General features: G+C 42.1%; 1 long non-coding RNA gene across 1 annotated transcript; it reads right to left on the bottom strand.

Moving 5' to 3' along the window:
- Window positions 1-534: 534 nt before the first annotated feature.
- Window positions 535-2,815, bottom strand: LOC131004572 (uncharacterized). The gene is made up of 3 exons (XR_009095062.1): window positions 2,691-2,815; window positions 1,240-1,302; window positions 535-764 (listed from the first exon to the last, which is right to left on the bottom strand). It is a non-coding gene; the product is annotated as an uncharacterized LOC131004572 (long non-coding RNA).
- Window positions 2,816-11,640: the final 8,825 nt, after the last annotated feature.

The following is an 11,640-nucleotide window of genomic DNA, read 5'->3' as shown; positions in this document are numbered from 1 at the left end:
TAGAACCTAAAAACTTGTACTTAGAGCAAGAACGAAAACAGTTCTAAAACAGAATTAAAAGAAGACAGAAAAACCATAATCAGAGCCTGGACAAAGAGTCATTGTCTTTAGGTTGAGATCAAAAAGAAGTTCATTTCATTAAAAAGGACTGATAAGCCATCAGTCGAGGTACAGAGCAAGACTTACATTGGAGTAAAAAGAAAAACAAAAACATCATGGGAAACCCATGGACTCCAGCAGTCTGCTTGGCTGCGCCTTGAACTTCTTGATCTTCATCTTCTGTCTTCGTGTCTTCATGTTCCTAAGCTTGTTCCACTCTCACTTGTTTTCCGTTGAATTGAGGTGTGACGGCCCGACTTATCTAGGGGCCAGCCACGTTGAACTGGGTGTGATTATCAAGGTTATTTAGCGGAAGTAAGTAACTTAACTATTTTGAAAAAAAAAAACTTGGTTAATTAGCGGAATTAATGAACCTATTCTTTAATCGTTCTGCTAAAAGGAAACCCAACTTAACACGAAGTATGAGGACTCCGGTCAAGTTTAGAGAGTTCGTTATCACGGTGTCTGAGTGCCCAAGAGCAACTCAATTGTTCAGTTGTTTAGGGAAAGCAGTAAACAAGTTCATAATCGCCACGCAGGGCATAACCAATAAAATGAAATGTTTGGTGATCGAGGTTATGGGAAATAAATATCATTGAGAAACCTTGTCGACAGCTCCAGACCACCACCACCACCTAGCCCCCGCTGCGCCCGACTCCATTAACCTGAAATGATTTAAAACTTTGGGCTGAGTACTAATGCACTCAGTGAAGTTAATGCCCCTTTTTCTTTAAACTGGTTTTTAAAGAACTGTGATACTTGGTGAGATGCATGCCTGTAAGAAAATATAGCAATACTTGAAAAATAATTACTATAAATTCTGAAATACTTGTGAGCCGTAGCTCCTTTAACCTTTGCGCGCCTTTCTGGTTTGGTGTTACCTTTCTTGGTGCTAAGTATGGGAGACCCGGCCGAATCAATCCCATACCTAGACTTCTTACTGGTGTACACTACCCTGGCCCCCGTCGGGGACAGAGCCGATCGTTTGGGGACGACCCCGTTTGTTCTGTGGGGACAACCCCGTTTGTTCTTTGTAACAACCAAACAAAATATTTGCATGCATTCACAATTTAAAACATATTTGCTTGTATAAAAAGAGAGGGCTTACTAACCCAATATACTTTTGCAAATATAACCCACCTGATCTTCGGTGTGAAAGAGAGAGGTGATCTTAAGCTGTGGCACCGTCCTGCGGACCAATTCCTACAAGACGAGTTCTTAACACTTAGAGCATATCATGGATAACAAAAACCATTGTCTGCTTAGGATCTCTAGGTCAACCTATTCCCAGACTTACAACGCAAAATCGAACTAGGGATTATGCATTTTACATACGTTAGCTTATCTTGATGCCTTATCTAGATTAACTCACTCAATTTCATGAAAACTTTGCACAAAACATATCCCAAACTCGTCATGCACATATACATAATATTTCATGAAACATCCTTTAAAACCAACTTTCAAACTTAGAAAATAATTCAACAACTTGAGCTCTTAAGGGGCTGTTTTGCAACAGACACCAATTCTGCCTCGGATCTCTAAATGAGGCTCCAAAGGACATTCTGGAAACTAGACATTTCAAGGATCATTCTCCAATTTGAATCGAATGAAACGGAGTTCAAACGAGCAAGATATGCCCATTCAAAGATGGGTACTTAACAAGCAAAAATCTGGAAATTTCAGATTTCCAGATTAGAACCAAGTCAATGGGCCTTCTTTAAAAATTCATATCTCCCATTACAAAAGGCCACTAGGAACTCCAAGGGTCAATCCGAAAACTAGGGAGAAAGTGTAACACTCTCCAGTTGAATTTACCCCAAGAAGATTCATGGGTTAGGAGATATTAACATCCAAAGTTCAGTGCACAAAATGAGTTCAAGTTCGGCAGATTCAAAGTTTAAATCAGAAAAACCACCTTAGTCTTTACCAAAAATTCTATAAATAAACAAACAAGTTCCTAACATGTCAATGAATATTCAGTAGCAAAATGGGCTTGAGAATCAAAGATTTAGGTTGGCCTTTTCCACCTCAAATTCGTAGGTTTGTAAAAGCTACTAGATGGTACAAAGAATAAGAACTAGATTTCAAGAATATATACCGGTTGTTTTCCTTACTCAAAAATGGTGAGGCCGATACCAAAAGAAAGATACGGGAGTCTAGAGTGACATATTCAAGTTTCAAAGGTTTTCACCGATTGAAACTTGACTTATGGCCTCCCAAAGATTGTTTACCAGAAATGCATTCCAGACAGGCAGTCATGTTCAAAAATTCATAAATAAAACATACGAGCTCCAAATATTCTGAAATTTTATCATAGTATAGAAAACATATTGAACACGATACACAATTAATTTGGGAATTTATGGGGACCGTTTGGATGGCTGGAATCGTCTTGCAAAACACTGCCGGAGCAGTGTGCTTATGGCAGATTCGCTGCCTTACCTCATGCACGGTTTTTCACCCAATAAACTCTACCAAAATGAACATCTAAAATCATAAATCATATCCTCATATAATATATCACACACATGTGTAAAAATCCATAGCCATAAAGCTTTTTCAGTTGAAAAAATCAAAGAAAAACTCACCCTCGAAGCACAACCTTCACTCTAACTTTACGCCCTAGTTTTTCCACGCTCTCCCTTGCTTTGATACTTCTCTTGGGGCTTCAAGGGCTTCTATGGAGTGTGATAATGGTGGGAGAAAAGTTGTGGGGGTGGGGGAAGGAGGAGGGACGAAAATGGAGGGGGAGTGAGGCTTTAGGCTTTGTAGAGAGAGTTAAAGAGTATAGAGGAAGTTGCATCAGCCAAATGACTTAAGTGGAGGGAGGGGGAACGAAAATAAGGCCTAGGGGAGGGTAGGGTGGCTGCCACCAATGCATGGGTGCATTGGTTGTGAGACTCTTGCACTTCCCATGCATTTTGGTAGTTCCCCATGCATGTAATGATCACCCTTGTCCCCTTTTGAATTTGAAAGGGGTGGCTGATGTGTAAGTGGGCTTTGGGGGCTGAAATGAGCTGCATTTGGGCTCTAAAATAGGGCCTTAAAATCGGCCCAAGGCTCTCTAAGAATCGGCCCACCTTTGGCCCTCTATACGGGCCCGTAATCGTTCAAACCCGAACTAAAACAAACGCGTATTCGAAAAAAAATATGCACTTTGCTTTTCATACTTTGAAATGAAAATAAATATATATATTTATTGAAATCAACAACACACGGAAAAATAAAATAATCATCTTCTTATTTACCGTCTCTCTTTTTTTTTAGAGAAAACCTAGGCATCAAGACTCATTAAATCATTGCTAGGATAATTATTCTTTTTATCCGGGAATTAGGGATCTATCATATCTTAATAATATCAATAGAATCATGTGAAACCTAGGATTGAAAATCCGGGGTATTACATGAGGTCTCTTCTGAAACGTCATCCTTCTGGTGATCCTTAGCTATCCCATCTACAGTCAAGAAATAGGGACAGGAGTAACCTTCTTAAAGGTTGCTCACTGACTCTGACTTTCCCAACTTTTCCCCTTTTTGGCAACATCAAAAAGAGAGATGACCATGGAAGCTGAAATCAAATGAGACTTCAACTCCAATTCTCAAGTAGTGGTGACGACTTGAGAAGGGGAGGAGTCCCGACTATGCAGAAGGGGAAGGACGTCAGGAGTGGGTGGAGAAGAATGAAAAAGAGAGGACGGAGAAGGCGGGGAGACAGAGGAATGATGAGAAGCAGTGTGAAGGAAAGGAAAGTATGCATAGCATCGTTAGAGATAATCATGAGATGCAGCTATACATACTATCCGGAGAGCGAGGAGACAGACGAGGAGATAAGAATTATAGGAGTGCGAGAGGAGGGGAGGAAAAACGAAGAAAATGCATGGCGAGGCGTTGATGAAAGAATTGGATCAAAACGCGCCTCGTCATACATGGGAGAGAAGAAGATGTGAAGATGGAGAATCGAATCAGTGGTAGTCGTGAGGACTAGCACTGTCGATTTTGCGCCGGATGGCAATGAGCTTCTGCGCATTGCTGTTGCACCACATGGAGGCTTCACCAAAAGGCGAGAAGCTTCCTGAGAATCAGGTGAAGTCTGTCCATATTTAGACAGGAACTTTCAATCCATGTGCCGAGCATGAGGATGGAAGACGTTCGCTTCGCTGGATACAAGTGAGGGTAGAGCAAACTTTGACGCCAGAGAGACGTCCGATGAAGACCAGGTATGTGAGCGTCATTCTTCCACTCCATGACTTTGCATTCATAGATTTCTCCTTTAGTCGGAACAATTTTTCTCTACAACTTTTGAAACAATTGAAACTTTTTCTCACAGTGAAGGCTGTGGAGAGTTGTTAGTTGATGCAGAAAAATATTGAAGACAACATGGTATAAATAGACAAGATTTGAACCATGTAAGAAGATGAAAGGTTTTTCGAAAACTGTGCCTAAAATGCATTTGAAGAGAAAATTTGCGTCCGCCGTCACTGCGAGGGACTGCGTCTTCAAAAAGTTGAAAGGCATCATTACATACTGTCATGTCAATGAGCTTTTCAAGAAATTTTATTGCAGAGGCACAAAGGTTGGAAAGATTTTATAAGATCAGGACAAGTTCAATCAAAACAGATTTTCACTTTATAAAAATCTTGTCCTTCTCGGATATTCCATTTTCCAACAATTCCAACAATCAGTTAAAGTTTTTGAAAGAAACTGATCAGTTAGAGAAAAGATTTTGAACTAAAAACTTAAAGCTCATAACTGAAATAACTGATTTTGAAAGGTAAGCATTTAAAATACTTACTGATCAACTGAACATCGTAGTCAGTTGATACCACGTGATCCTGGTTGATTCATCAGGATGACTTCTTCTTCAGATGAGCATTCGGACTTCATTGCTTTCCACGTCGGCGAACGTAGAAGCAGCAGTTGGTTGACCACCAGTCAGCATGACTGTTTGAAAAAATCTTCAAACACAGCATCACTCTTCAGGGTTGATGAGGCCGATCTTTGCACATAGATCATTGAACCTCTCTTCTGGAAGAGCCTTGGTCAGCAGGTCCGCTCTCTGAATAGCAGTGGGAATCCATTCCACAGAGACATTCTTCTTTTCGACATGATCACGAATGAAGTGATGTCGAATTTCAATATGCTTTACTCTGGTGTGGTGAACTGGATTCTGGGAGATTGCAATAGCACTGGAGCTGTCGCAATAGATAGGAACTTCCTTTTCATCGATCCCATAGTCCTTTAATTGATGGACTAACCACAGGATTTGTGAGCAGCAGCTTCCGGCAGCAACATATTCAGCTTCAGTTGTAGAGGTGGCGACTGAAGTCTGCTTCTTTGAAAACCAAGAAATGAGCTTGTTGCCTAGGAATTGACATGTTCCGGAGGTTGATTTGTGATCAAGCTTGCATCCACCGAAGTCAGAATCTGAATATCCGGTGAGCTTGATGTCGTCGTCTGCTGGATACCACAATCCTAAATTGGGCGTGCCTTTGAGATATCTCAGAATCCGCTTTGCTGCATCCAAATGAGCGTCCTTAGGATCTGATTGATATCTTGCACATACCCCGACTGCAAATGCGATATCTGGTCTGCTCGCAGTCAAATACAGCAAAGATCCAATGATTTCTCTGTACTTCTTCGAAGAGACAGAGTTTCCTTCTGAACCTGGATCAACTTTCCAGTTTGTGTTCATTGGGATCTTGACTGACTTCATGTGCTGAATACCGAACTTAGCTATCAGCTCCTTGGCATACTTGGACTGGCTGATCAGTATTCCTTCGTTGGTCTGCTTGACTTGCAATCCGAGAAAGAAATTCATTTCTCCCATCATGGACATTTGAAACTTATTGGTCATGATGTCAGCAAACTTCTTGCACATGCGTTCGGATTTGGATCCGAAGATTATGTCATCGACATAAATCTGAACAAGCAAGAGATCTTCTCCTTCTTTGAGCGTGAACAGAGTTCTGTCTACAGATCCCTTTTTGAAGCCTTGTTCAACCAGATACTCCGAGAGAGTATCATACCACGCTCTTGGTGCTTGCTTCAACCCATAGAGCGCTTTCTTCAGCTTGTACACCTTTTCTGGTCCAGCAACCTCAAACCCTGGAGGTTGTTCCACATAGACTTCATCTGTGAGCACTCCATTGAGAAATGTGCATTTGACATCCATTTGGTGTACCTTGAAACCTTTGTGAGTTGCGAAGGCTAAGAAGAGTCTGACTGCCTCCAATCTGGCAACTGGGGCGAACGTCTCGTCGTAGTCGATTCCTTCTTCTTGACTGTATCCTTTAGCCACTAGCCTTGCTTTGTTTCTCACAATGTTTCCTTCTTCATCTTCCTTGTTCTTGAAAATCCATTTCAAGCCAATCACATTTGCATCGTCTGGTCGATCCACAAGCTCCCAAACTGAATTCCGATTGAATTCATTGAGTTCTTCTAGCATTGCGATGACCCACTGAGTAGACTTCAGAGCTTCTTCAATATCCTTGGGCTCTGTAGTTGATAAGAAACAACTGAAATTCTTATCTTCATTGATGCAATTCTGATTGATGTCGAAGACGAGGTTGCACATTGATCTCCGAGTCTTGACGCCATCTGATGGTTCTCCAATGATGTTCTCCTTTGAGTGGAGTTCAAACCATCTTCGATACTTCTTGATTTCTTCTGGAGATGGTGGGGTTTCTTCGGTCAGAATGGTTCTGAGGTGTTGAGCACCTTCTGGAGCAGGGGAGAGTTGAGCTGGGGCGGCTTCTGCGCATTCAACTCGAACTTCAGCAACTGGAGTTCCCCATTGACTGATGCCATCTGCATTGGCTCCAGTCTGAACTTCAGACCTTTGGTTGATCTTCTGATACTGAAGCATCTCAGCATCTTCATCTTTGCCAGGTCCCCACACCAAGACAGTAGAGGGCTCGATGTTGTAGATTTCAGCTTTGGAATCTTCAGCGATCTGAACATACTTTTCAGCATCTTGTTCCCTGAAACCATCTGTAGACTCATCAAAGATCACATGAGGTATTTCTTCAACACAAAGAGTTTGAGTATTAAACACTCGATAGGCTTTGCTTGAACGTTCTGTTCCAGAGTATCCAAGGAAGACTCCTGGATCAGCCTTGCTATCGAAAGTGTTCAACCTCTTCTTATCATTGTTGTGTATGAAACACTTAGAACCGAAAGCATGAAAGTAGGCAATCGATGGCTTTCTGTTCTTCCATAACTCGTATGGAGTTCTTCCATGTCTCTAAGTGAGGAAGGAGCGATTCTGCGTGTAGCATGCGTTGTTGACTGCTTCGGCCCAAAACTTCAAGGGGAGTTTTGACTCGGCTAGCATCGTCCTTGCTGCTTCCTTTAGAGACCGGTTTCTTCTTTCTACAACTCCGTTCTGCTGTGGAGTTCTTGCTGCAGAAGTTTGATGACTGATTCCTTGTTCATCACAATACTTACGAATGACAGTATTGAGGAACTCAGTCCCACGATCTGATCTGATGCTGATGATGTTGACTTCCTTTTCAACGCTCAGTCTTCTCAGCAGCTTTGGCAGTTCCTCCAGTGTCTCTTTCTTCTTGAAGAGAAAGATAACCCAAGTATATCGTGAATAATCATCCACAACTACTAAGGTGTACTTCCTACCGTTGTAGCTTCTTGGAGTGATCGGGCCAAACAGATCCATGTGAAGTAGATGCAGAATCCTTCCAGAGGAGTGTCCTGATTTTGACTTGAATGACGTCCGCGTCTGCTTTCCTCTGAGGCATGCTTCACATTCTTGCTTCTTCTGGAACACAATAGAAGGAAGACCTTCTACCAGTTGATGTTTAGCAAGTTTGTTGATCGTCTTGAAGTTGAGATGGTTGAGTCTCTTGTGCCATAGCCAATTGAGCTCCGAGCTGCTCTTGCTGATGAGGCATGTTTCTGGTGGGCTGTCTTCCCAAGAAACGACGTAGAGACTTCCTTGTCTGAATCCTTTCAGAACCACCTTCTTTTGATTGTTTCTAACAGTGAATTCATCCTTCTTGATCTTCACTGTGAAACCACTGTCACAAAATTGACTCATAGACAACAGATTATGTTTAAGACCAGAAACAAAGCTAACATTACTGATATTGGCGTTACCCATGTTGAGCACACCGTAGCCTTTTGTTTCTCCGATTGAGTTGTCTCCAAATGCAACTTTGGATCCAGCTTTCTCAACATACTGAGATAGATATTCTTTGTAGCCTGTCATGTGCTTAGAACAGCCACTGTCCAAATACCACGTTCTGATCGAAGCTTTGACCTCTTCCTTCTTTTTGTGTTTCCTGATATTGACCTACAAGGAAGAGTTGCTTTAGGCACCCAATCAAGCTTTGGGTCCTTCGATGTTAGCTCGAGTTCCCTTTGGAACCCATATCTGCTTCAGAGTTGGTCTGGCTGATCTCTTGCGCTTTGTTGAATGTCTGATTGACGTCGTTGGCGCTTCAGGTGGCACATGAGCATTCTTCTGTTGAGAAATCCTTTTGAAGGCCTCACTCTTGTAGAAGTTCTGTCTGATGAGTGGTTGAGGTCTTCTTTGCTCGGTGAAGTATCTTTCCTGAGATACTTGAGTCTTTGCAGACTTTTGGAGACTTGACTGATGTCCAGAAGCTAGTTGTCGTGGACGGCTCTTGGTTCGTCTGGACTCAGCATTGCTTGGTCTCCATGGATGTTGTTCCTTCTGAAACTGAACTGAGGATGTCAGTTTCTGACTTATGTGACTTTTCTTCCCCCTGGATGGGTGAGGAAGATTCTTCTTGACTCCTGATGTTCCTTCCCGAATCTTTGACTGAAATCTGCTTTTCAGCCTTTTTAATAGAATGATCTGGTTGGGGGCCTCCTTAGCTCGTCTGTAGTTTCTCGGAGGTGGAACATTTGATCTAGCCATCAGTCTGCGCTTGCGAACTTCATCCATATCATGATCTCTTGATTCTTCTCAGGTTTTGATTTCAGAAGGATCGTCCTTTGAGATGATCATGATATCCTTTCCTTTGTCAGCTGCAACCTTTCCTCCGATGCTGTTGACCAGTCCTTTCGATGGAAAGTTGCTCATCATGGGAGACTGCATCATGCAGTTCTTGACTGTTTCTTCCAGCTTGTGATTGAGCCTCTTGATTTCATGAGATGCTCTTTCACATTCTGAGTTGGAGATTCTGAGCTCTTCTTCCAGTCGGCTGTTCTCCATGATTAGCTGATCAAGACAAGTTTCATCCGGAAAGTAGATGATTGTCTGATTCTTAGCTCGTTCATCATTGATCTCCTTGTCCATTTTCTGATTCTGCTTGAGGAGATCTTCGAACATTTTCCTCAGCTGACAGTGATCAGTCATGAGCTGATCAAACTCGTTAGTTTCATCGGATGAGCTACCTCCAGATTCTGAGCGGTCTCCTGAAAGCATCAGGAAGTTATCAGTATAAGGAGTTTTTAAGTAAGAGTTCACCTCTGAGCCATTCATTCCATTGTCGTAGCTGTTGTCAGCCACGCTTTCTGATTCATTGGCCATCAGGGCTCGGCTCTCATCATCTGAGCTGGAACTGTCGAAGTCGGATAATTCTGATGTGTCTTTGGAAGAGTCAGCATCGTCAGCAACCATCGCTTTCTTCTTCGAAAAGCTACGATCTTTCTTAGCTTTCAGTTCTCCGCGCTCAGCTGGAGTCAGATCAGGGCATTCATGTCGAAAGTGCCCTTTCTTTCTACATCCAAAGCATTCCATATCTTTGATGTCGTAAGCGGCTGACTTCCTTTCTCCGCTTCGATCTGTGGAATGTCTGGAGTTCCCTTCTCTTTCTTTTCCTTTGTAGTGCTGCTTGTGGAACCTTCTGTACTTCCGGAACTTGGACTCCATCTTGTTAAATCTGTCAGTCAACAAAGCATATTGACTGAAGAAGTCATCTGGGTTGAGTTCCGTTGGCTCCTTAATCTGCTTCTTGCCTTCTCTAGTTGAGGCCTTCAGTGCAACTCCTCTTGAGGTTGATGGACCATCTTCGTCTGATCCTCCAGCCTTCTTGTTACCAAGATTTCTCAGAAGGTCGAACTCATTTGACATGAGATCGGAGAAAAGCTTATTTGTCGGGAGCTGACTGAATCCTGGCTTATGCTGATGAGCGACTGAGTATATCTGCCATTCTCCACGTGGCAGTGCTCGAAGAATCTTCAGGTTGATTTCTCGTTGAGTGTATTTTTATTTGGAAATGGATTGAACTTCATTCAAGATGAGATTGAATCTTTGTTCCATTTTCTCGACAGATTCATTCTTGAGCATGAGGAAGGAGTCGAACTTCTGGCAAGCTATTGATAGCTTATTCTCCTTGATTTCCTCGGAACCTACGCACATTCTTTCCAGAATGTCCCACATCTCCTTTGCAGTTCCGCACTTGATGATCTTCATGACATGCTTGTCGGGAACAGTGCCGAAAATGATGTTTTTGGCGAGGTTGTCTAACTCATCTTGCTTCTTTTCTTCTGTGGTGAAGTTTGCCTTTGACTTGGGCTGGACCTCATCGTAAGGATCCTGATGGAGATTGTCACACCCCAATTCTTGAAATAATAACTATAACTGGGGTACGACTAATCATCTAAAAAGAACAAGGGAAAAACCTTGTGAAATCCGAGTGAAAGGGATAACAATCGGGCTTAGCCCGTTTTTAAGAAGAAAGATAGGTATTCAAGTGATACGAATCAATCAACAAGCATAATAACTTCAGGATCACAAGTTTAGTGACATGCTTCAGATAACCAACATTTAGAATGAAATACTTGTGACTTAAAAGTCTCGGCTCAACAAAAGATATTGTTTAGAGTCACAACATAATAGGTCTTAAGTTAAGGAACAAAAGACAGATACTGGCTAGTTCTACAGCGGAAGTCAAAAATAAGGAGTTGAACTCTAGCCTCAGCTCTGCCCCGTCATCACCTGCCGTTAACCTGAAAACATTTGAAAATATTTGGGCTAAGTACTAATGTACTTAGTGGGCTACAACTTTAAAACATTTCATAATCTGAAGAACAGTTTATCCAATCATACTTGACATGACTTAGAAGGTTTTAAAATGAAAGAGCTTCTAAGCATGTTAAAACATTTCGTTACATATATATATATATATATATATATATACTTCGTTTTGCGCGCAGTTGTCACACTCATTTCTGTTACTCGCTATGATCCCGGACCTTTTAGCCACCGACGGATCCGTTTCTCCCATTTACTTGAACTGAGGGCGTAACCCAGACAAGTTTACTTTTGACCTCGGGACGCTACCCAGGCAGGCCCTTTCATTACATGCTTCGGAACACATCCAGCAAGCACCCTTATAACGCCTCTTAGTTAGTGCCCGAATGGAGATCAACCCACCGAGTCAGCTAACGGTGTACACAATTCTCAAATAACGTGTTAGGCTATAAGAGAACCTCAATTGATTCGTTGTGGCGAGCATTAAACAGAGCAGAGTGCACATAAACATTTTATTGGATAAACAGTTTATATTTCACGAACATTTAAGCTCAATAGCTAAATCATACATTTGGAAA

The sequence above is a fragment of the Salvia miltiorrhiza genome, unplaced genomic scaffold, assembly GCF_028751815.1.
Source record: "Salvia miltiorrhiza cultivar Shanhuang (shh) unplaced genomic scaffold, IMPLAD_Smil_shh original_scaffold_428, whole genome shotgun sequence".
NCBI classification, from domain to species: Eukaryota; Viridiplantae; Streptophyta; class Magnoliopsida; order Lamiales; family Lamiaceae; genus Salvia; species Salvia miltiorrhiza.
The sequence above is the reverse complement of the archived record's forward strand: the minus strand, read 5'-3'. Positions and strand labels throughout refer to the sequence as shown.